General features: G+C 39.2%; 1 protein-coding gene across 1 annotated transcript in view; it reads left to right on the top strand.

Annotated features, from left to right (window-relative positions):
- RANBP17 (RAN binding protein 17) overlaps positions 1-25,991 on the top strand; it is a 1,312,934-nt gene that overhangs the window by 240,795 nt on the left and 1,046,148 nt on the right. The window lies entirely within an intron of this gene.

The following is a 25,991-nucleotide window of genomic DNA, read 5'->3' as shown; positions in this document are numbered from 1 at the left end:
GTTCTGTGTCTACGATTACAGATCATAATGCTGCCATATAGTGCTCCACACTAAAAATGTACAGTCCATTCTACATGATGTTTTAGTGACCTTAGGGGGGGTGCAAGAAAATCCTTCTTCTGAAACTCAAGTGAAATAATTGAATCTTCTGTTTAAGCCTATTACTAAACTGGCTGTGGTTTTTCCAGTTCCTGAGGCTATTTCTCAAGTTATTTCTAAGAAGTGGAATGAGCCATGTATCCTATTTGTTCCATCTCCAAAATTCAAGGAAATGTTTCCTATTACAGCGTCCTTTTCAGAACTGTAGAAATCTATTCCTAAAGTGGATGGCACTATATCTACTGTGGCTAAGAGAACCACTCTTCTGTTAGAGTAGGATGATCTGGATAGGAAATTGGAGGTCTACATTGGGAAAGCATTCTTGTAAGCAGGAAATATGGTTCTTTTCTACAGTCAAAATCTATGTTTCTATGGGTTCTTTCAGACCTATTCTAGACTTAGTTTCTGAACAAATTCCTGAGAGTTCCCACCTTCAAAATGGAAACAATTTGCACTATTCTTCTATTGGTTCAGAAGGGTCAATTTATGACTACAGTCGATCTGAAGGATGCTTATCTGCATATTCCTATTCACAGAGACCATCACAAATTTCTGTTTTTTTCTGTTTTGCTTTTCTGTACAAACATTTTCAATTTGTAGTTCTCCATTTAGGCCTAGCCACTGCTTCAAGAGTCTTCACCAAGGTCTTGGGAGCTCTGTTATCAACAACAAAAGAGATCTCAGTTGCTCCTTATTTCGATGGCATACTTATTCAGGCTCCTTCCTTTTACCAAGCTTCTCAACATATGGAGACTGTGATTCAGCATTTAAAGAATAATGGTTGGAATATCAATGCTCAAAAGAGCTCTCTGTTCCCAATCAGCAAGTTAGCATTTCTTGGAGTAATTATAGATCCAGTATCTATGCACCTTTCTCTTACGGAAAGTCGTTTAAAGAAGTTGCAGACCGCTTGTGCAGCTCTTTAGGTTGCCGTCTCATTGACTATTGCTCTGTGCATGGAAGTCATAGGTCTGATGGTAGCAGCTTCAGGCGCGATTCCTTTTGCAAGGTTTCACTTGCGTCCTTTTCAACTGTCCATGCTCTGGCAGTGGAAAGGGGATTACTCAAACTTGTCTAAATCAATTTGTCTGGTTTACAAAACCAGACAATCTCTTACTTGCTGGCTATCTCACAGATCCATAGTTCTGGGAGCACCTTTTATTCAACCTTCTTGGTGGCAATTACTACAGATGTCAGTCTTTCTGCTTTGGGGGCACTGGAAAGCCCAGGGAGTCTGGTCACCTCAGGAGGCAAGGTTATCAATCAATGTATTTGCAGGATTTTTTGGGCCCTTTAGAATTGGCCTCTGCTCAAGAAGGAAACCTATTTGAGATTTCAAACAATGTCACAGTGCTGGCATATATAAATCATTAAGGGGAACCAAGAATTCCCTAGCAATGAAGGAAGTTTCTCGCATTCTGCTTTGGGCGGAGCAGAATCATTGTTTGATTTCAGCCATTCACATTCCGGGAATCCTCAATAGGGAAGCGGACTTCCTCCATCGTCCAACTTTTCATTTAGGATAATGGTCACTGAGTCAAGAAGTTTTAGATTAAATTATAACTCATTGGGGGGATTCTAGGAATAGACATGGTGGCGTCTCGACTGAATCACAAACTCTGGATTATATTGCTCCAGGTCCAGGGATCCACAAGTGACTCTGATCTTATCATCTTATGTACATGTATCCTCTATTCTTCTTCCCCAAATTATTGCTCAGATCAAACAGGAGGTTATTCTTGTTGCCGCATCCTGGCCACGCAGAACTAATAATAATAATATAATAACTAGTATTTATATAGCGCCTTTCTCCCAGTGGGACTCAAAGCGCTTTTTCAGAGCTCGCTCTCGGAATTCACCAAATCGGCAGCTGAATAGTAATAGTTGTTATTATTACCCGATTTAATGGTACTCATTTTATCGACCTCGGAAGGATGAAGGGCTGAGTCGGCCCTGCTGGGATTTGAACCTGTGACCTTGGATCTTTTAAACAGGCTTTTGCTGTAGTCAGGGAATTTACCAACTGAGCTACCTCACCGGCCTCCTTGGTAGGCAGATCTAATTCAGATGCTATCTTCTCCTCTGTGGAAGCTTTCACTATGTTGGGATCTTCTTCTTCAATATCCTTTCTTACATCCAGATTTAAAATCTCTCAATTTGACATCATGGAGATTGAAAATTTAGTGCTTTTTCAACTTGGTTTTTCTGAGTCTTTGTGAACACTCTTATTCAGGCTCGGAAACCTATTTCGAGAAAGAAAGATTTATTGCAAGACTTGCAAGGTGTTCCTGTCTTGGTGCGATTCTCAGGGTTTCTGATGGGATTCTTTTTCCATTCCTAGAATTTTTCAATTCATGCAAGATGGCTTGGATAAGGGTTTGTCGGAAAGTAATTTAAGGGTCAGATCTCAGCTCTTTCAGTTCTGTACCACAATATTCTGTAAAGGATTCCAGATATTCAGACCTTTGTCCAGGTTCATCCTTTGAGCCTTTGCACAGTGTGGATATTTAGTTTTCTCCAACATAGGTGTGTCCGGTCCACGGCGTCATCCTTACTTGTGGGATATTCTCTTCCCCAACAGGAAATGGCAAAGAGCCCAGCAAAGCTGGTCACATGATCCCTCCTAGGCTCCGCCTTCCCCAGTCATTCTCTTTGCCGTTGCACAGGCAACATCTCCACGGAGATGGCTAAGAGTTTTTTGGTGTTTAAATGTAGTTTTTATTCTTCAATCAAGAGTTTGTTATTTTAAAATAGTGCTGGTATGTACTATTTACTCTGAAACAGAAAGGAGATGAAGATTTCTGTTTGTAAGAGGAAAATGATTTTAGCAACCGTTACTAAAATCGATGGCTGTTTCCACACAGGACTGTTGAGATGAATTAACTTCAGTTGGGGGAAACAGTGAGCAGACTTTTGCTGCTTGAGGTATGACGCATTTCTAACAAGACTTGGTAATGCTGGAAGCTGTCATTTTCCCTATGGGATCCGGTAAGCCATTTTCTTAATTTTTAATATAAGAATAAAGGGCTTCACAAGGGCTTTAAAGACTGGTAGACATTTTTCTGGGCTAAAACGATTACTTTATGAGCATATTTAATGGTTTATAACTTTGGAGAGTTATTTTAATCTTGGGAATTCTGTTAAAAAAACGGCAGGCACTGTATTGGACACCTTTTTCACTGGGGGCCTTTTCTAGTCATAGGCAGAGCCTCATTTTCGCGCCACTAATGCGCAGTTGTTTTTGAGAAGCAAGGCATGCAGATGCATGTGTGAGGAGCTCAGATCCACTGAAAAAGCTTATTGAAGGCGTCATTTGGTATCGTATTCCCCTCTGGGCTTGGTTGGGTCTCAGCAAAGCAGATACCAGGGACTGTATAGGGGTTAAATGTAAAAACGGCTCCGGTTCCGTTATTTTAAGAGTCAAATTTGGTGTGCAATACTTTTAAGGCTTTAAGACACTGTGGTGAAATTTTGGTGAATTTTGAACAATTCCTTCATACTTTTTCGCATATTCAGTAATAAAGTGTGTTCAGTTTAAAATTTAAAGAGACAGTAACGGTTTTATTTTAAAACGTTTTTTGTGCTTTGTTATCTGTTTTACTTCACAAAAAGCTGGCGGCTGTGCCAGATGTTCAAGCTTTTGTTCAGGCTCTGGTTAGAATCAAGCCTGTCTACAAACCTTTGACTCCTCCTTGGACTCTCAATTTAGTTCTTTCTGTTCTTCAAGGGGTTCCGTTTGAACCCTTACATTCCGTAGATATTAAGTTATTATCTTGGAAAGTTTTGTTTTTGGTTGCAATTTCTTCTGCTAGAAGAGTTTCAGAGTTATCTGCTCTGCAGTGTTCTCCTCTTTATCTGGTGTTCCATGCAGATAAGGTGGTTTTGCGTACTAAACCTGGTTTTCTTCCGAAAGTTGTTTCTAACAAAAATATTAACCAGGAGATAGTTGTGCCTTCTTTGTGTCCGAATCCAGTTTCAAAGAAGGAACGTTTGTTGCACAATTTGGATGTAGTTCGTGCTCTAAAATTCTATTTAGAGGCTACAAAGGATTTCAGACAAACATCTTCCTTGTTTGTTGTTTATTCTGGTAAAAGGAGAGGTTAAAAAGCAACTTCTACCTCTCTCTCTTTTTGGCTTAAAAGCATCATCCGATTGGCTTATGAGACTGCCGGACGGCAGCCTCCTGAAAGAATCACAGCTCACTCCACTAGGGCTGTGGCTTCCACTTGGGCCTTCAAGAACGAGGCTTCTGTTGATCAGATATGTAAGGCAGCGACTTGGTCTTCACTGCACACTTTTACAAAATTTTACAAATTTGATACTTTTGCTTCTTCTGAGGCTATTTTTGGGAGAAAGGTTTTGCAAGCCGTGGTGCCTTCCATCTAGGTGACCTGATTTGCTCCCTCCCATCATCCGTGTCCTAAAGCTTTGGTATTGGTTCCCACAAGTAAGGATGACGCCGTGGACCGGACACACCTATGTTGGAGAAAACAGAATTTATGCTTACCTGATAAATTACTTTCTCCAACGGTGTGTCCGGTCCACGGCCCGCCCTGGTTTTTTAATCAGGTCTGATGAATTATTTTCTCTAACTACAGTCACCACGGTATCATATGGTTTCTCCTATGCATATTCCTCCTTTACGTCGGTCGAATGACTGGGGAAGGCGGAGCCTAGGAGGGATCATGTGACCAGCTTTGCTGGGCTCTTTGCCATTTCCTGTTGGGGAAGAGAATATCCCACAAGTAAGGATGACGCCGTGGACCGGACACACCGTTGGAGAAAGTAATTTATCAGGTAAGCATAAATTCTGTTATTATCATAGAAGACCTTATTTCTTTTCGGCAGCTTATGAGGGTTTCTGAACATTCTGCTTTATCTTGTGAGCCCCCTTATCGGGTGTTCCATCAGGATAAGGCAGTTCTCAGGACTCACTATGACTTTTTACCGAAAGTTGTCTCTTCTTTTTACTTAAGGTTGTCTCAACCAGGAGATTGTAGTTCTATCTTTGTGTCCTTCTCCCAAGAATTCCAAAGAACGTATCTTGCACAATTTGGACGTGGTTAGGGTTTTAAAATTTTATCTTCAGGTTACCAAGGAATTTTGACTGCCTTCTTCCTTGTTTATTATTTTTTTCTGGACAACGAAGGGGTCAAAAGGCATCTAGTCACTTTAGCATGTTGGTTGAAACAACTAATTCGCAGGGCTTAATTTAATGCGGGGAATCCTCCACCACCTTGTATAACAGCTCATTCAACTAGGTCTGTTTCTACATCTTGGGCTTTCAGGAATGAGGCATCTGTTTAACAGATTTGCAAAGTGGCTGTTTGGTCTTTTCCCCATACTTTCACAACATTTTTATAATTTTGATGTTTTATCCTCTTCTGAGGCTGTGTTTGGCAGGAAGGTTCTCCAGGCAGCAGTGTTTGGTCAATGATGTTTGTCCATTTTTGCCCCATCCATTATTTTTTATATTGTGGACTCTACGCCTTGGGTATTGGATCCCAAATGGGATGGCTTGTGGACTCTCACCACCTTATGAAAGAAAACATAATTTATTCTTACCTGATAAATTTGTTTCACGGTGGAGAGAGTCCACAGGGCCCAACCATTTACTTCTATTGGATGGTTCTGGCATGCACCTCATTACCCTACTTTGTTCTTCCTGCTATTTTGTTTATTCTCCTATCTTGACTATATGGCAGACTGTGGAGAATAAGGAAGTAGGAGGGATTAAAGCTCTTGATGTGTTGGTAATTTTTGACTGCTTCCTGGTGGAGGGAGATTAATCCTAAATCGGATGGCTTGTGGACTTTCACCACCATGACATAAATACATTTATCAGGTAAGAATAAATTATATTTTTCAACAAAACATACCAAGTGAACAAAGAAAATTTGATAATAAAAGTAAATGAGAAGCTTGTTTAAAGTTTCATGCTCTATCAGAATCAGAAAAGAAAAAAAATTAAGTTTTATGTCCCTTTAATCATTCATGATCATCGGAAGAGATAATTAATAAAAAATATTAATAAAATGTACTTATTTATATTTAGTTGTCTTTGTGGTGTTTTCTGTCTACTTATAAATTCTATCAAATTTTTATTTCATTATGTGGAAAGTTTTTTATTTTATTTTTTATTAATGATATTGTTGTTATAGAATATATCCATTTCAAAGCAAGCATATGTACTTTATATGTTGTTCTTTAGCAAGAAGTTTAAACAAAATTACACATATCAACAGGGGACAGCAATGTGACCTTTACAAAGAGGAGATCCTGGTATTAACAAATATGTATAGTGGAGTACTTTTAGGGGTGCAGCAAGCTAAAGATCCAGAACGGTTAGTTAAGAATGTGTTTATTAAAGTATGGCATCCAGTGTGTGTTTATGGGCTGAACATGTAGTTAGTTGTAAAAGTTTCTGCTGGAATTATACTTTTGTTTTTCTTGAATACATTTCATTCTTGGGTCATGGAGGTGAATTTTTTTTTAATGTGGCCCCTGTATGAAAGAGAGACATCAGTTCTCCTGTTAGGCTATTATGTTTGCATTGTGTTAAAATGGTTATATTCTTTGATGCCTTTTTTCTTAGTTCTAAAAAGCTTATTTAAATAAATTATTATATTTTTAATCTGTGCCAGTTTTTTCCATAGTTCCTTTACAACAATTTGTAAGAGCAGAAGCAGTTTTTCTTTACCTCTCATGGAGATCATTTCATCTTTGATTTGTGCAGATTAGTCAGCAACTTAGTTTGATGTCCACTATATGTTTAGCTCAGGGAGTTTTATTTTTTCTGAAAGTGATAAATGGTCACATAGACCATATTAGATAAAATTTAGAGTCTACATTTTTTAAATTGATCTTAACATAATTGATAGTGCATTGACCAAAATAGCGAACACTTAATAAACTATCATCCTTTTATCCAATTCAATACAAATGCCTGTTGATACTTAGGAATTGTTATTGGTTTGAGCATATTTGTAAACTGACAGATGGTGCATTTGTGTTGTGTTCATACACTAATATTAAAATAAAATAAAAAAACAAATTATAATCCTCTCAATTGTTTAGAAAACTGTTATGTTTTGGTCATAGATATATAATACTTTTGCCAATTAAAGGTGCAGGCTTCTCAGACATCTAGGTCACATTAACATGTTTATATACCAGTTTTGCTTTTTTAAGATATGTATAGAGAATTGTGATCTTATTAAATAAAAGGCCAGGTTACTGGTATGTTTGTGTGTGTGTATATATATATATATATATATATATATATATGTGTACACAGATGTATTTACAGACATATATACACATATAAAGACATAAATACATATGTAAACACATATAGACATATATATGGATATGTTACTGAATAGAATGTAGCAGTTAATAGAAAATCATGAATATATATACCGGTATATGCATTGGAGCCCTTTTCAGTTAAGTAGAGGAAAACATGTAAAAATATATTTATGCAATAGTCATATTTAATAAAGTTTAATGATGTGTAATTACTGTAAATATTTCACCTTCCTATGTACTAAGTATTTCTAAATACATATTCCTATATATATCTGTAAATATCTATACCTAGATATATTATAATATACAGGTAGCCCTCAGTTTACGCCGGGGTTAGGTTCCAGAAGGAATGGTTGTAATCAGAACCGTTGTAAATTGAAACCCAGTTTATAATGCAAGTCAATGGGAAGTGAGGGAGATTGGTTCCAGGCCCCTCTCAAAATTGTCATAAGTAACACCTAATACATTATTTTTAAAGCTTTGAAATGAAGACTGTAAATGCTAAACAGCATTATAAACCTAATAAAATAAGCACACAACACAGAATATATAATTAAGCTAAGTTAAATGAACAAAAACATTTGCTAAACAGCATTATAAACCTAATAAAATCACACAACACAGACTTCACTTGCATTTTTCTGCAAACAGTTCTTTCTATGCATTCCAATCTGGACTGATTTATAGACAGGAAGATCTTGTTCCTTTAAAATCTGCTCGATTGCTCAGGTCTGGTTAAACTGATTAATTTCAGCTTGCTTGGCTTTGCTGCAACACAAGCGGATAGCTCCACCTACTGGCTATTTTAATAAATGCACTGCTTCTCAATGCTTTTCAATAGCAGTCACATGACTGGAAAAAAGGTTGTTATTCTGAAACGGTGTAAATTAAACCGTTGTAATACGAGGGCCACCAGTGTGTGTGTGTATATGTATATATATATATATTCTACCAAAATACCATCATATATATAGAAATATGTATTTATGAATAAATGGAACATCTGCTATGTAAAGAATATTGGAATGCGAATAGTCATATTTTTATGTCGGGTTAGCGCACATGAGAATATGCGATCAGGATTGCGTGCAAGTTTTGGTGTTAGTTTCCCCCCCCACTTTATTTGTTACATTGAGTTATATGGGGGAATAGTTTATTGCTCCTGCAATATTGTAAGTTCAGCTTTTTGTGAGGGTCGGTTTACTGCTATAGCACTAACTTTTTTACTTTTAACTCGTAATACCAGTGAAACCCAATGTGCGACAAAAACTTTACTTCTAGCACAATTAGCACAAAATAGTGCTCCACTTGTAATCTTGCCATTAGTGTTTAATGTCCCTTTAAATTTAAGAATCGGTAATGGGACAACAAAGAGGAATTTTATTGCAGATAGAAAAACACATCGAAGAGCCCAGGGAAAGTAAAGGGGATGAGATTAAGGAAAATAGGATATGTTACTGAATAGCATGTATCAGTTAATGGGAAATCATGAATGAGTAACTTGCTAATGATACTTGTTATACGCAGGAAAGACAGGTTGAACCTTTAATATTTTTCACTATAAAAAATACTTGTCATGTCACCCATGATACATTTTTCACTTTGCTAGTAACTCTCTAAGGAAAAGTTTTAGCAGCAGCAGCAGCACTAATAAGACCTTAAAGAAGTTGTTAGAACATGCTGGCAATGTATACAAAAAATATGAACATTAAAAACCCCCAGTTATTACATGATAATATAAATTTACGCAAACTGCTCATATACTTTAATTATTTCTGTGAGATTATTAAATTGTGAAGTGAAAAGGTAAATCATCATTTTTCTTACTACTTCCTCAAAGGGCATATTGATCGCTCTTTGTCTTTGGGACTACAAATATTTCAGATTTATTGCTAAACTTAATAGGAAGAACTTGAACTATGGTGACATACAAAAGTAATAAATACAGCAATACATTTTCCCCTCTAGCACCTTTTACTTGGATGTCAAATATATTACCAGATTTTTACAGTTTCTTTAGTTTGACGAATAACTTCCTTTTGAAAATAAATAGTATTAATACTAAAGATGATCTACAATAATGCTGATTTCTTTATTTCAAAATCCTTATTTTTTTTTAAAAATGTGTTATTGTAATAATCAGTAAAACAGAATAAAACACATTTTAAAAAATAATGAAAAAGAATGCAATAAGCTTGTCTTAGAAAATTCATGCTAGTCCTTTAAAAAGGTATAATTGCACACTGCATTACTCTGGATATTTTGGCATCTTGTCTACTGGACTAGTACAGCTAAATCTATCTATCTATCTATCTATCTATCTATCTATCTATCTACGGTATATATATATATATATATATATATATATATATACACACACACACACACACAAACTCATAGCATGTATTGGCAATTAAACATTGCATTGCATTTAACACTGTCAATGTTTTGTAAATCAAGAGCAGTTCAGGTATACAACACTTGAAAGACGTGATTCTTTTGCTGTGCTTTAAAGCTAACTAATCACTGTGTAAAATATTACAGGTTTAGGTATTTTACCATACTTATATAAAACATGTTAAGCATAATGTCCCTTTAAAATGATGGTAAATCCAAGCATTTAAAAATGCTAGGATTTACCATAACTGAAAATAAACTGTAGTTTCATTAATCAGTTACTAAAAAAGCATGCTAAACTCACACTTTCTATCCTGCAGAAGCGTGCTAAAGTCAGAGCTTCCGGTTGCCCATGGTCAGCGCTCTTTACCAATTAAGTAACGTTTCCACCTCTAAACCAATAGCTGTGCTACGATTTCAGATGACACAAAGGTTTATAGGTGGAAACGTCACCTCATGAAGAAGAGCACTGTGCTGTGGGCGACCTGAGCCGCTGAGTTTAGCAAGCTGCCGCATCACAGAAAAGGTGAGTTTAGCTCATTTTTTTTTTTAGTAACTGATGAATGAAGCTACAGTTTATTTTTATTTATGGAAAATGCTAGCGTTTTTTTAAACGCTTGGATTTACCATCACTTTGAATCTCATTTTGATTTTGAAGCTAACAGAAAATACACACCTCTGGACCTTAGTCATGCAATTCACATAGCTTGCCACATATTTTTTTTAAGACCATGTATTGGTTCTGGTATTTTGTTGCAATATATCATACACTCCTTTGTTTCTCAAGCTGTGGTGCATGTGCCACTGGGGATACCTGGAGCTTTGATAAGGGGGTTTCAGTGTCTTTTTGTTTCATTATGTTTTGTCCTGATGCAGCTAAGGTAAACATTCAATGCATCACATGAATCAGTTTTCCTCAGTTGTACCCTTTAGCATGCTTTTATAGGGCAGATTGTATATATCAACCTCAGCTACTAACTCACGTGTACTCGGATAAGGAATTCCTTAGAATCTGTGTGGTTGGCGACATTGGAGAACTAGAATTGAGAAACTCTGATACAAAGTGTGTTACTGGGAAAGTGCCAGGTAAAGTGTATATCACTGTGAAAGTGTCACAGAGAAATATACCAGATAAGACTTCAGTGAAATATTGCAGGTAGAATATGCCATGATGAAATGGGCCAAGAAATCACTCTGATATATGTGATGAACTTAGATGTAGAAAGAGGGTAACATGGATTTTATTTCCCTTATATGTTTTTTTACCATATGTGACTCAATAATAAAGAATTATTGTGTATAGAAGTTTAGTGTGAAATATTGTGCATTTGCATTCAGTAAAATTAGATTTTAAATATGTTCCTGAAAACAGGAACTTTTATCGGATGTCAATTTGTCTCGTGGGATTTAAAAAAACTATTTTAATATATATGTATCCGCTTTCCGCTCAGCAGAAAATGCCCACAAATCCTTACCCAGAGATGAAACCCTTCCTAAACCAGCAAGTTTAGATCTTAACAAATATTTATCACATGAAGCAAAATGCTTTTTATTAAAAATAAATTAAAAAAATAAATAAATGAAAATGATATTCTTTAATTGAGAAAACAAAGACAAAGGCAAAAACAAGTTTAATTGTAGTGAAAGCATTTTAGTTTAATTTGTATTTGCTGCAAACTGAGCCTTTATATTAGTCCCAGGTTTTCTCCGGTTAACTTCACTCTCCCCTAGGAAATTCTCAATCCAAGTGATCATTATTTTTTTTCTATTGGACTTCCAGGTTTCGCCCTTTTTTAAATAGAATTTGGTGAGTTTATCCCTTTTGAAGTCTGCTCTATAATTTCTCTCCAAAGTAGAGAATCATTGTGATATATATATATATATATATAAAAATAAATGCAGAAAAGACAAGTACTCCAGATACCAGGTCACAACTGCCTGGGGTGCAGCAGACAAAATTGTAGAAGCAAAAGAAGAGTGCACTCACCAGTACTTTTCAATGATTTATTTCCTAAGATGTGAACGTTTTCGAGGGTTTAGCCCCTTCCTCAGACATAAAAAAACAAATGTGCATAGTCCAACACCAGACACCCTTATAACAGAAATGCCATCCAATCACACGCTCTCCAGGGTAGGGTGCCACCCATAAAGTGACATCACCATCCCTAGCAACAAGTGTGAATGGTCAATTAGCAAACCTAAACTTAATATATATAATACATGATACAGCAGGAGTGCAAGCCAAAGAAAATGCGATCATTAAACAACATAGTTAAGTGCATACATACATAAATCATCATATGTGTAAACGTGGGACACCATGCAGCAAACAATATTTTTATAAGGCCCTAGATGTATTAGGCCCTCATTGTGTATGAACCAGAAATGTACCGTATAACCATCATCTGAATAAAAGAGTAAACGTACCTAGGGCAAATCCTATGTGCATATGGGAATATAGAAGGAGCAACTGTGTATACAGATGAGGAGACGTTAGGTCAGCAACCATATGTAAAAAAACGGGAAACCGTTTATAGAGCTAGGGTGGAGCCAATCGACATGGGCCCGTTGTCACAGCAACCGTAAACACACCATGTCCTGTATGGCAACAAGTAATAGCCATTCAAATAGCGCAAAATATGCTTATAAGCAAAACGTTCACATCTTAGGAAATAAATCATCTAAAATTCCTAGCGAGTGCACTCTTATTTTGCTTAAATATATATATATATATATATATATATTTGTATTTATTTCTCACTCTGGAAAGATAAACAGGCAGAAGGCACCTCATAGTGCAATTCAGTTATTCTTCCTAGACTGTTAACGGTTAAACATAGTGTTCGAACATACTCTCAAACATAGCAGCATTGATGTGTGCTAAATTAGGCAGGACAGGATCTCACAGTGACCAATGGTGTGGGGTAATGAACCCCCTGCTTCCTCCTTATGTAGGATGTAGGTGAAAACCAAACTCCTTATGTAGGATGTGTGAAAAACTAAACTGTATTTTAAATTTATAAAAACCCTTTAGACACAACAATTGTCTTTGGTGGTTAAAAGAATACGCTATGCATTTTTCAGCTTATCAAGCCATGTCCTCAGATGTCTACGATAAACCTAGAAGCACAAGCTTTTAAATGCCCTACATCCAATCATTTCGTAACTTCATCTCACACCTTCTTTAGAGGTGTGTCTAATTACCTAGGTTACAATATTTGCAAAGCGTAACATGCCTATGTTGCAATGTTTTCAAACATAACTTACATACCACTGGTACGATATTTTTCAGAACATTATTTACATTGTTTCAAATAACGGAGCATGCATACATTAAGGTAAATAATCACGAAGTTACAAACCATGTATAAAATTGATCTATTATGTATAGTGTTGAGGCATGTTCTTTTGGCACATTCTTCGTCTCACTCCGTCATATATAACCGATTTAAACCTCATTGTCAACTTACCACCTTATTGTAACATAATGTTGCTATTGCTATCAGTAAATTTGACCATATAGCCGTCTCTGTGAGTTAGCTACATACCATTATCTTAATTTACTAATCCGGATGAAATACTTCCATATATTCACCCACCCTTCAGCTCCCATTAATTAACCTTCCTCTGTTGGTGAACGAAAAACACCTAAGTTTTTTTTTTTTTTTTGACAGGTTATTGATCTATTTATTTAGGGAATATGGGATGAGACATCTGTTGTGTGCACAGCTAGCACCAGATAAATAGTTACAAATCATTGAAATTAGGTGAAAATTGATGCTTTAGAACATGACACAGAAAGGATAGAATCATGTACAGACTTGATCAAGTTGTTGACACCATTTAGTCTAAATAGATCATTCGGTCTAAATTCGAGATAAACTTACTGAATTTCATACATAAAGATATTGATTGTCCTAATGTGTCTAAACGATGCTTTATTTTAGGAGAAGGAGGTTATGTCATCTGATAATAACACAGAGAATGAAGCAAAACTTAAAAGATTTGCCATAATTGGATTATATGAACTTTTGGTTATTTGATCTTATTGGACTAATACTTTGTATACCAAAGGGCCGGGCAAGTTTTCATTCCAAGTATGGGACACATTTATGTTTTGGCAACATATTTTTTTTTTTAAATACTTTATTTATTCATTCCAGTGCAACTTTCAGTGACAAATCAACCATAAACATTGATCACAAGAAAACAATAGTTACACAAACTTTCAACATAACAGTATATCCATAATTTTCATCACTTCGGTCACACTGGGTTTTTTTTCCTTTTATTCTCTCCTTTCTCCCTCACTTCCTGCCTCTCCCTCACTACCAACCAGACCCTAAATTGTGGGGTAAACTGTGTGGCTCACTAAGCTCCTTCCTCTCCAATCCTCTCTCTCTGCTGCGGAGATATTTGTATTGGAAGTTCCATAATGTTAAAACTTTCTTCATTTTACCTTACCCTCTCTCCTGTCCCTTAGTCTGTGTTCTTTCATTGTTCTCTCAGAATATTGCAAGCCGTCTCTCCCTCCAGGCACCGCCCCCAGAGCTCTCCCATCTCCCTTCTCTAAGGGCTATCCTTAGCCTCTCTTAGCTGATTTGATACTATGTGAAAATGTTCCATTGTCCTCTCAATTGTGCATTTAATATGTATTCCGTATCCTTAAAAGGATAAATGACCTGTTTCTGGTGGTGGATATCTAGTGTGTTAATGAGTGGTTCCCATTTGGTCATGAACTTCTTTGTTCTCCTTGTGATGTCTCCCTGAGTGTCTATTTGTTCACATATCATCTGTTTTCTCAATCCTTCCTTGAGTTGGGATATGTGAGGTGGTGTCTGTGCCAGCCATTGTTGGAGAATCAGTTTCCTGGCGTGTGAGATTACATTGTGTATGTAGTTGCTGTGCTTTTGGATCTTGTCTTGCGTATGTAAGAGTATCACCATTTCAGGTGTCAAGCTAACCTTTTCCCCGGTACTCCTCTCCAGCCATCTCTTTGTCATCCCCCAAAATTTTGCCAATCTTGGGCATTGACACATCATGTGTAAAATGTTTGGGTTGGCATTCGAGCACTTTGGGCATAGGCCTGATGTGTCATGCTTCCATTTATGGAATAGTTTAGGTGTGATGTATGCGTTGTGGAGTACTTTAATATGAGATTCCCTTATTTCGTTTGATAGTGTGGCCTCTCTCACCTTTGTGAAACTCTGCCCAATACAAGTATCAGTGAGTTCCTTTCCCATTAGCGTAGTCCAAGTGTTCTGTAGGTGGGTCAAATTTGCGTTGTTTGCTTTTTTTTTGCAGGACTACATATGTGTGAGAAATGGATGTCAGCCCCCCCTGTGTTAGTGTCAATAGTTTGTAAACGTCGCAATCCTTGTCTGGCATCTTTCCAGATCTCAACAGATTCTGCACATAGTGTCTCGCTTGGAGATAAGCAAAGTGATGGGTATTGGGTAAGCCATACTCTCTTTGTAGTTCTTCAAACGGTTTGATTGTCACTCCGTCCGCAGAAAGGATGTGTTTAAGGGATGTCACCCCCCGGTCTCCCCATAGTTTGAATGGTTTCGTGGTGAACCCAGCTGGGAAGTCTGGATTACCCCCCAGCGGTAAGAATACTGTGTGGTGCGGTGAGATCCCAAGGGATCCGCACACCCTTCTCCAGGCCCCTAAAGGGCCACTGAACAGTGGTTCCTTCCCCAGTATGGCATCTACTTGCGTTCGAGTCATGTGCGGTAGCATTTTGAGCGACCATGGTTTAATATATTCTTCCTCTAGCTTGCTATTAGTGAAACGCCCCCCATCTGTCAGCCAATCCATAACATATTTGGTAACTGCCGCCCAATTATAGTGTTCTATGTTTGGTAGCCCCAAGCCACCAACCTCCGGCCTGCATGTCATCTTTTGATAATTTATTCTATGTTTTTTCCCCCTCCAGATAAAATGTAATATTCCTTTATTCAATGTCCTGAGATCTTGTTTGTGCAATAGTTCTGGGAGCATCTGCAGGGTATATAGCAACTTGGGGAATAGGATCATTTTGATCAGCCCTACCCTTCCTGACATGGAGACTGGCAGCGGATGCCAGGTCTCTAGCATTCGCTTCAGGGCCTTCAATAACGGTTTGTGATTTAATCCATACCATTGGCTTGGATCCCTAGACAGTGTGATACCCAAATATTTAAAAGTGTGAGTGATTACTTTAAAATTATCTTCTAGGGGTGTATCCGGAAGCCTGTTTAATAGCCAGAGCAATTCCGATTTTTCTTTGTTTATCTTATAGCCAGAGATCTCTCCAAATTCCGAAATAATTTTGGTTATGGTGGGGATGTTTCGCCTAGGGTCTCTGACATAAAGCACCATGTCATCGGCAAATAATGATAGATGGTTAGCTTCCCCTCCTATCTCCAGTCCCGCCGCCTCCCCTCTCAACTTAATGGCTAATGGCTCCAGTGCTAGGTCGAATAGAAGCGGGGACAGAGGGCATCCCTGCCTCGTGCCTCTCTTAAGAGTAAATGTCTTGGAAGGTGTCCCATTAACAAGGATGGCCGCTTGGGGATTACTATAAATGGTTTTAATGGCTGTCATGAAGGGTCCCTGTATCCCAAATCTCCCCATAGTGGTAAATAGGTGATCCCACAGTATCTTATCAAATGCCTTCTCGGCGTCTACTAGTATCAAGCAGGCCTCTTCCTTACCAGAGATTTGTTTGTCTCTTCCCTGTTTCCAATAGTGTGTAAGCATTAGCTGTAATTTCCTCATATTTTTAACTGCTGATCTACCCTTTACAAACCCTGTTTGGTCTTCATGTACTAGCTGAGGAAGTAGTTCTGCTAATCTATTTGCAAGTAGTTTGGTAAATATTTTATAGTCCGAGTTGAGGAGGGATATCGGCCTATAGGACTGGGCCAAGAGAGGGTCTCTATCTGGTTTCGGGAGCACTGTGATGTTGGCCTCAGTGAATCTGTTTGACAAATCTGCTTTCCCGTCTAGAATGGCATTGAATAGCAGTGTTAGTGTTTCCACCGCCTCTGTTTTGATCATTTTGTAAAATTCTCCGGGTAGACCATCAGGTCCCGGAGCTTTCTCTAGTTGGAGTGAGTCAATTACCTTACTTATCTCCGAGGGTTGAATGCGAGCATTCAATCCTTGCAGTTTGTCTTCGTCTACCTTTGGGAGTGTCAGAGTTTCCCAGAACTTTGCTTTATTGTCTTGGCTTATCTCTTGGGATTCATATAATTTCGAGTAAAAATCTTGGAATGTTTTTTGTATATCTGTGTCTGTTGTGAGTATGCCGTCTTTACCTTGGATCGCTGTTATTGTGTTTGACTTTCTATCTAGCTTAGTGATTCGAGCTAGCAGTTTCCCTGTGCGGTTCCCATAGCGATAATATTTTGCCTGGGACCGGTTCTGGGCTGAAATCCAGGTCTGTATGAGATATGAATCTCTTAGTCCTTTAACCTCCCTGTACCTGAGCCTGTTTTGTTCTGTGGGGTTCCTCAGGTACCGATTTCTAGCGTTTAATATCTGACTTAACAGTAGGCCCCCTCGCAATCTACGCTGTTTCTGCACCTTAGCTAAATATGCCGTGACCACCCCTCTTAGCACCGCCTTCGCCGATTCCCAAAATAAGGATATTTCATTGATGTGTTGTTCATTTAGTTCTTTATACACTAACCATTCCCCCAGTAGGTGTTTGTGTAGGTTTAAGTCATGGTAAAGATGTGAAGGGAATTTCCATCTACACGTCTGTCTGTGAGGGATGTCTGTGTCTATGAGGAGCGAGACCGGTGCATGGTCTGAGATATTTATTGGGTCTATCTTGACATCCGTGATGCGTGAGCATAGGGAGTTAGTGACCAAAAAATAGTCTACGGGATAGTGTCGTTTTAGCTGGGTGCAAACACGTGTAGTCCCTGGCTTCTGGGTTCCTGCTCCTCCAGATGTCCACTAGAGCCAATGAGGTCTTAAAGTGGTTGAGCATGCGTGTTTCCCTTTTAGAGCCCTGCCACTGTACCTTTTGTCTTGTGGGGTATTGTGGGTTACCGAACCTATCTGCTGGAGTGTGTGGAGCAATATTGTAGTCCCCTCCTATCACCATGGGAAGGTCTGAGAATTGTATGAGTTTAGTCTGTAGTCTATGTAAGAATGATTTCTTCTCTGTGTGTGGTCCATATACTCCACACAATACCATATGTACACTGCCTAGTTTGATTTTAACTATGAGGTACCTCCCCTCTGTATCCGCTACTGTTTGCAAAATGGAGTAGTCTAGGCCTTTACGAATAAGTATCGCCACTCCCCTTGCTCTCTTCCCCTCATACGGGGTGTACAGGACCTCCCCTACCCATCCCTGTTTTAGTTTCTGATGCTCTTTTTGCGAGAGATGGGTCTCCTCTAGAATCGCTATGTCTGATCTTTTAATGTTCAAGTGCCTTAAAATAGCCTTCCTTTTTATCTGAGATGTGATCCCCCCCCACGTTCCATGTAATGAGCTTCATGTTATCTTAACCTGTGGACGTGACTTGTGTGGATTCTGTGAGTGTGAACCAATGCCTGCCGTGTGTGTGTCGTGAAAGGGGTACCTTACAGTGTTTGTTCGGCTGTCCTATAGTCTTTGGCGTTATGCTTTTGCTGATCTTCTGCCCTTGTCCCCTGGGGCGGCTTCCGGAAGGAGAGACGGCTCTAAAGTAGTTGATGCACAGAACAGACAAGACACAAGTTTATATTATACAGTATTGGAGTGATTTAAGCAGGTAGGCTAGCTTCCCTAGGTCTTGGTTTTTACCTGTAATCTAGTCTCTTCACTAGGAGCTGTACCCTATAGCGTGAAATCACAGCTATCGGTGCACAGCCCTCTCTCTACTCTATCTGGGAAAATTTGCGATTATTGGCTGTTTGTCTGGAGCTCCCTCTGCCTTTTATCTTGTAACAACGGCTAATCAGCGTACAATACAAAATGCATACATATACATACAAATCAATACCAACAATTTCGAATTATGATTTAGAACTTATATAACTTATGAACTGTAAACTTCAGATTATAGATTATCTCCTTTTTCAGGAGCTTAACTAAGGAGTGCAAATATAACTTTTTATTTGTGCAATCCCCCCCCCTCACTTTATAAGGATACATATGTCCATGGTTATGTCCATAAACTTTCAGTGTCCCAAGTATGGCTTATATTCTCAGGCCCAGCCTTGATTTTAGGTCAGGATACAGCGTCCTCATCAGCTGCAGCCTGCCGCCTTCCTCTTTCTCTCTGGAGATAAAGCTTGAGCTGAGTTGGAGACTCAAAAAACATCGGACCTTTTTCTGTGTGCAGTCTCAGCCTCGCTGTTCACTGAGCTGTTTGCAGTATGGTGAGAACTCTCTCCTTTTAGCTGCCACTGTCGCCGAATAGTCTTGAAACAGCAAGATTCTCTTTCCTTCGTATTCCAATGCGGCAGTCTTCCTGTATGCTTGTAGGATTAAGATCTTATCCTTGAAGTTGAGATATTTCACCATAACTTGGCGTGGTTGTGGATTGTTATTATCTCCTTGTCTTCTTTGGTCTCCCACTCTGTGGGCTCTTTCTACCGTGCATGGCAGGGATTCCTTTGGGATGTTCAATAAGCTTGGTAAGATTGTCTCAGCAAACTCAACTAATTGCGATCCAGGCACTGACTCCGGAACTCCCACCATCCTGAGGTTGTTTCTTCGCGACCTATTTTCGAGGTCATCGATTTTGGCCCACAACCTTTCATTTTGCTGCTGTAGCGAGTGTACATGGGATTCGGTTTCTCTATGGCGTGTTTCCCCTTCTGCCACTTTCTGCTCAACGCTTGTCAATCTACCATTGAAGGATTTAACTTCCTCTGTAAGGGAGTCCATACCCGTTTGCAACAGATCAATCTTTGGCAGGAACAATGCTGAAATCTGTGTTACTATCGGGTGTGTATCTTGGGAGTTCATAGGGAGTATGTCTTCTGCAGGCCCTAGGGCCTGTTGTGCCTCTACCTGGTTTTTCTTCTTGTCTGCTTGTTTTTGCCTGCCTGCCATGGCGTCTGTTTTTTTAACGTAGGAGTGGTAGTATTTTTGCATGCAGGTCTTGTGGATCGCAGTAGCTATCTCCGGCTGTGCTTGTTTGCTGTAAAAGTTCTCTCTCTCCAATGAGTATCGGCTATGAAAAAGGGGTAGCTGGGCCCCTGTCTGTTAAGAGTTATATGGAGGATGAATAGCGGTGGGTGAGTCGGGGGTTGGAGATGCTTGTGATCTAGCCCTCCATTTATGTAGTAAACTTCAGCTTATCTCAGAACTGTAAGTAGTCCATATGGAGGGGAGGATCTCTCCCTTTCTTTTGTAAATGCTTTGTCCTGGGGCTATTACAGTATTTTCCCTAATAACAACTTGAGAGATTGTGCTAGATATACATGTGATCTACAGTTATCCCCTGTCTTAGGCACCACTTTGACTTGTTCAGCTGTGAAGAAGGTTTTTCCTGTGTCAGGGTGTTATGTCCCCAGCCTGCTCTTTCTTGTATTCTCTGTGTAGCGTGAGAATTGCTGGTTTTGAGTTCAGCACCCTGTGTTCTATATATCGTCAGCACCCCCTCTCTCTATGTGGCCCGTGAGGTGGATTGTTGCTCTGCGTGTGTTGCGTGTCACTTTCTCATGCAGGGCAATATGGCGGTTTCCCGCCCTAGAATATCTCACCCTCCTTTTCTCCAGGCTGCTGCTTTTCCTTGGGTCTTCCATTCTTCTCTGTCAGGCTCGCTGCCTCGCTGTGTTGCGTTCTGTTTTAATGGCGGCCACCTCCGCTGACACCGCCGTCTCTCCTCTCTTCCCACTTCTTTCACTGCTTTCCCGGTGGGGGAGCCAGATGACAGGCTCCTCGCCGACTGGGCTCCAGGCAGACCTTTTATCGCTGCCAAGGATGTCTGGTACTTTATCGGGCTAGATTTAATCCGTTTTCGGCCGTGAACGGACCCGGAGCTCTTTCCCTTGCGTCCGTTCACTTCGCCCGCCCACCGGAAGTCGAAAAACACCTAAGTTACTCTCATTGGATGTCCACTATTGACATCATATATAATGGTTGCCTCAAACACCAATAAGGAGCCATGAAGAATGTGATATAAAATATATTATTATCCTAATTTTGTTACTAATAACTATATGTGATCCATGTTATGTTGCCCTTTCTAAACTTACCCTTACTAATATGAAAAGTTAACCTTATATATTTGCCTCTAGATGCGTGAATTTTTAATATGTGCATATGACTATTAGTGATTAGTTTGTGTCACTCAGCCAGATTCCTTATTGGGATGTGGATACTCCCACTGAAATGACCTTACTATTCTTATACAAATAAATGAAATATGATATGATATTGACTGATATTTGTGTCCTATATCATCCTAATAGTGGAACCATAAGTGAAGTACATACTAAAATACAAAAAGAATGTGAGTGTTCATAAAGAGAGTGCATGTGTATGTGTGTGTGTGTATGTGTATGTATGTATGTATATCTGGCCACCCACAACACAGCTCTCTCCTTCAATTAGGTGACCTTTGCACCTCTAAACCATTAGCTGTGCGTGTCATCTGACAGTGTTCTGTATGCTAGCAAGGCTATTAGTTTAGAGGTGGAAATGTCATCTCATTGGTAAAGAGCACTGTGCTGTCGGAGGCTGGAGGGCCGATTGATCAACAGTCGGACGGACATGATTCGCTGTAGCGGATCATGTCTGCCCGACATCAATGAATTTGCTGTTGGCATTTAACAAAGCACAAGCAGTTCTGGGGAACTGCTTGTGCACTGCCGCCCCCTGCAGATTCGTGGCCAATCGGCTGTTAGCAGGGGGTGTTAATCAACCCGCACATATCTAATCAGGTTGATTGCTGTCCGCCGCATCAGAGGCGACGGACTAGTTATGGAGCATCGGTCTTAAGACCGGTGCTTCTTAACTCCTGTTCCTGTTTCCGGCGAGCCTTAATAAATTGGCCCCTCTGACTTTAGCAAGCTGCTGCTTTGGTGGCACAGACCGGGTGAGTTTAGCACCCTTTTTTAAATAAGTGGTAACTGAGACTACAGTTTATTTTTAGGACAGCTTATATTTCTCTTGTTAAGTGTATCCAGTCCACGGATCATCCATTACTTGTGGGATATGCTCCTTCCCAACAGGAAGTTGCAAGAGGATCACCCACAACAGAGCTGCTATATAGCTCCTCCCCTCACTGCCATATCCAGTCATTCTCTTGCAACTCTCAACAAAGATGGACGTAGTAAGAGGAGAGTGGTGTATTATAGTTAGTTTTTTAACTTCAATCAAAAGTTTGTTATTTTTAAATGGTACCGGAGTGTACTGTTTCATCTCAGGCAGCATTAGAAGAAGAATCTGCCTGTGATTTCTATGATCTTAGCAGAAGTAACTAAGATCCACTGCCGTTCTCACATATTCTGAGGAGTGTGGTAACTTCAGAGGGGGAATGGCGTGCAGGTTTTCCTGTAATAAGGTATGTGCAGTTAATATATTTCTAGGGATGGAATTTGCTAGAAAAATGCTGCTGATACCGGATTAATGTAAGTTAAGCCTTAAATGCAGTGATAGCGACTGGTATCAGGCTTATTAACAGAGATATATACTCTTATAAAAGTGTAATATAAAACGTTTGCTGGCATGTTAATCGTTTTTATATATGTTTGGTGACAAAACATATTGGGGCCTAGTTTTTTTCCACATGGCTGGCTTGATTTTTGCCTAGAAACAGTTTCCTGAAGCTTTCCACTGTTGCAATATGAGTGGGAAGGGCCTATTTTAGTGCTTTTCTCTGCAGATAAAAATACTGACAGAGACATTCAGCTTCCCTCTGCATGATACAGGACATCTCTGAAGGGCTCAAAAGGCTTCAAAGTCGTGTTTGAGGAGGGTAACAATCACAGTAGACTGTGGCAGTTGTGACTGTGTTTAAAAAAGTTTTTGTCATTTATTATTCTGTTTTTGTTATTAAGGGGTTAATCATCCATTTGCAAGTGGTTGCAATGCTCTGCTGACTTGTTACATACACTGTAAAAATTTCTGAAACAGAGGATACTTGTTCATTATGTTTAAAAGCCATGGTGGAGCCCCATAGGAGAATGTGTACTAAATGTATTGATTTCACCTTAAACAGTAAAGATCAGTCTTTATCTATAAAAGAATTGTCACCAGAGGGGTCTGTCGAGGGGGAAGTTATGCCGACTAACTCTCCCCACGTGTCGGACCCTTCGCCTCCCGCTCAAGGGACGCACGCTAATATGGTGTCAAGTACATCAGGGACGCCCATAGCGATTTCTTTGCAGGACATGGCTGCAATCATGAATAAAACCCTGTCAGAGGTATTATCCAGATTGCCTGAATTGAGAGGCAAGCGCGATAGCTCTGGGGTTAGACGAGATACAGAGCGCGTAGATGCTGTAAGAGCCATGTCTGATACTGCGTCACAATATGCAGAACCTGAGGACGGAGAGCTTCAGTCTGTGGGTGACGTCTCTGAATCGGGGAGACCTGATTCAGAGATTTCTAATTTTAAATTTAAGCTTGAGAACCTCCGTGTATTGCTTGGGGAGTTATTAGCTGCTCTGAATGACTGTGACACAATTGCAGTGCCAGAGAAATTGTGTAGGCTGGATAAATAATCTACACTGGTTGACCACGGAGGGGTTTGTTTAATTTCCCAGCATTGGGGAATGAACTGTTGTGTATTTGTTTGTGTACGGCTTCACTTAACCCCATATGTGGATCCGGTGAATTAGCGGAATATTGTTGATCGTCATTGGGACTGCTTATTAATCAAAGTATTTACCAAGCAGCTAATATTAAGACAGTGTTTTATCCAGCATATAACCTTACTTGTTGTGAAAGACAGATCAAGGTCTCTCTTGTGCGACAGCCTGACTCTCATGTCATAATTCACTACTGACTTACACTACTTTTCTCCTTGGATATAACAGATGAAGTACATGGCGATTTGAGGTGGAAAGTAAAACCAAGCAGCCTAATTACTAATTTTTTCCTCGGAGTATCACACTTTGCCAGTGGATATTTGCATCAAAGTAGTATGGTTGTATGCTCTTTGATTTATAAGGATTATTACATGTCAGCAGAATAAGAATATAGAAAATTGTTTCCTTATAAGTGTTTCATCTTCTGAATTTATTTATTTCTGGACTTTATTCGTTTCTGGACTTTATTAATGGTATTATGGACACTGGTCTGTCATTCAATGGTGGTAATTATAATCATCCACAGGGGATATGAGCTTGATTGCTAGGGCGTTTAGCCTGCACTAAGTTCATTATAACCTGAATAAGACCATAGCGGTCAGCTTTATCGAAGCAGAATATTGTGTTACTTTGGGTTGCTAAGGTGTAAGGTTCATATAACTACTTATTAGTACACTTTGTACAATGTTATTTCTCTCCCTATATGTTTAATATGTTTAGTTTGTATTAGTTGCAATGCACTAGGATTGAAATAACAGCAAGGGGGCTTTTATTCTCCTTTGAGTATTATGTAAGACCATCATTACAGATGTTGATTGTAGACAATTAATCTATGTTTATTTTAGGGCTCATTTAGGTATGTTTAGACAGCAGTAATACTGTCCTGGTTTGATTTACTCTATATTTGATATAAGAGGGTATTTTATAGCGTAGACATTTTAAAGCTGTAGATATCTGTACATCAACTGTAGGTTTTTTCACATTTGCTACTTATTTCAATTTAACCAGGTGTGAAACTAACCACTTACAACCTGCCATAGATAGATCAGTGGCATAGCTAGAGTGAAGTAAGCCCATATATTAAACATGGACGTAGTGGCCACCAATGCAAGTGAGGAGTATTTTTCTCTTAAAACTTTACAGGAAAGCGATAATAGCGCCTATGAATTAGAGGAGGTATTCTGTACAGACAGGTCAAAATTAATTTAGGCAAATTATTTGAAGAGATGGAATTTTTGTTACTGAAGGAAAGTAAATTGAGATGGGACATAATGACCCTTAATAAATATCAAGAATTGAAAATTATACCTAGGGGCCTCAGGGTAAACAAATTTCCAACTTTTCAAACTGATGACCGTGAATTTATTAATGAGTGGAATATGATCTTGTCAGATTGCTCTCTACGTCTAATGGTCCTTTTAGTTGATTACAAGACTAAAGCCCTTAATGTAATCACCATACAGATTGAGACAATACAGGTAGAAAATCACAGGAGAGAGGCTTTGGAATACCCCAAGTACGATAGCATTTTGCAAAAAACTTTAATGGAATCTAAGGTATTGCTGATTACAACAAAGCATAATAAGTATCTTAGAGATCAGTCTGACTATGATACAAATAGGGTGTATGTTTGGAACAGGAAAGACAGATTTGAGGGCCGCAGAGCATACAATAGGTCACGTGGCAGAGGAAGAGGCAGGGCTCTCTTCAATAATAGGAATAATCAGGTGGTAGATAATAAAATGCAGAAGGAGGGTGTAGTTGGGTACCCTAAGGAGAAAAAGGTCCAGTTTTCAGAAAGTGAAGCTGAGACCTATGACGAGAGCTCAGCGTCGGGTGGGGAAGAGAATAATGAGTTATCCAATTTCCCAGCACCAGTAGTATCTGAACAACTGGTAGTGAGAGTGAAAGTCCCCAGTACAACTATGCCCTCTATTTTGAAGAAGCAACAACAAGGGGGGTCTAAATATATACCAGATGACACAACTTTTGCAGGACCATCCGATGATAACAGGGTGGTGAATGTAGGTCAAAGTGATAAACAAGATCTTGAGCAGGATTTTTCCCTTCCCCCAAAGAAACCAGAGGGCGGGGGGAGAGGAAAAGGGGGCCAGTCAGGCCAGCCAAGCCATATCCGTCAATCCACCAGATGGGGCAGACAAGGGAGCAAGTATCAGTGAATGATATCAATGTAATCAATTTGTCTGATTATATTTTGTCTGACATGGAAATAAAAGTGTTGAGTTTGGGATTGGGCTTTGTTCCGTCACAAAAATTTAACTTGTTCAACACCTTAATAGATGTTAATAAATTAATAAGAGGACTAACAGTATGAAAGTTCTACTCAAACAGGGCCAATGAGGACACAGACTTGACCCCTTTGAAGCAGGACAGACACCTAACTACCGAAAAATTTCCCTTCATGGAGGAAT

This window comes from Bombina bombina, chromosome 6 (assembly GCF_027579735.1).
Source record: "Bombina bombina isolate aBomBom1 chromosome 6, aBomBom1.pri, whole genome shotgun sequence".
In the NCBI taxonomy this organism is placed as follows: domain Eukaryota; kingdom Metazoa; phylum Chordata; class Amphibia; order Anura; family Bombinatoridae; genus Bombina; species Bombina bombina.
This window is presented reverse-complemented; position numbering and strand designations above follow the sequence as displayed.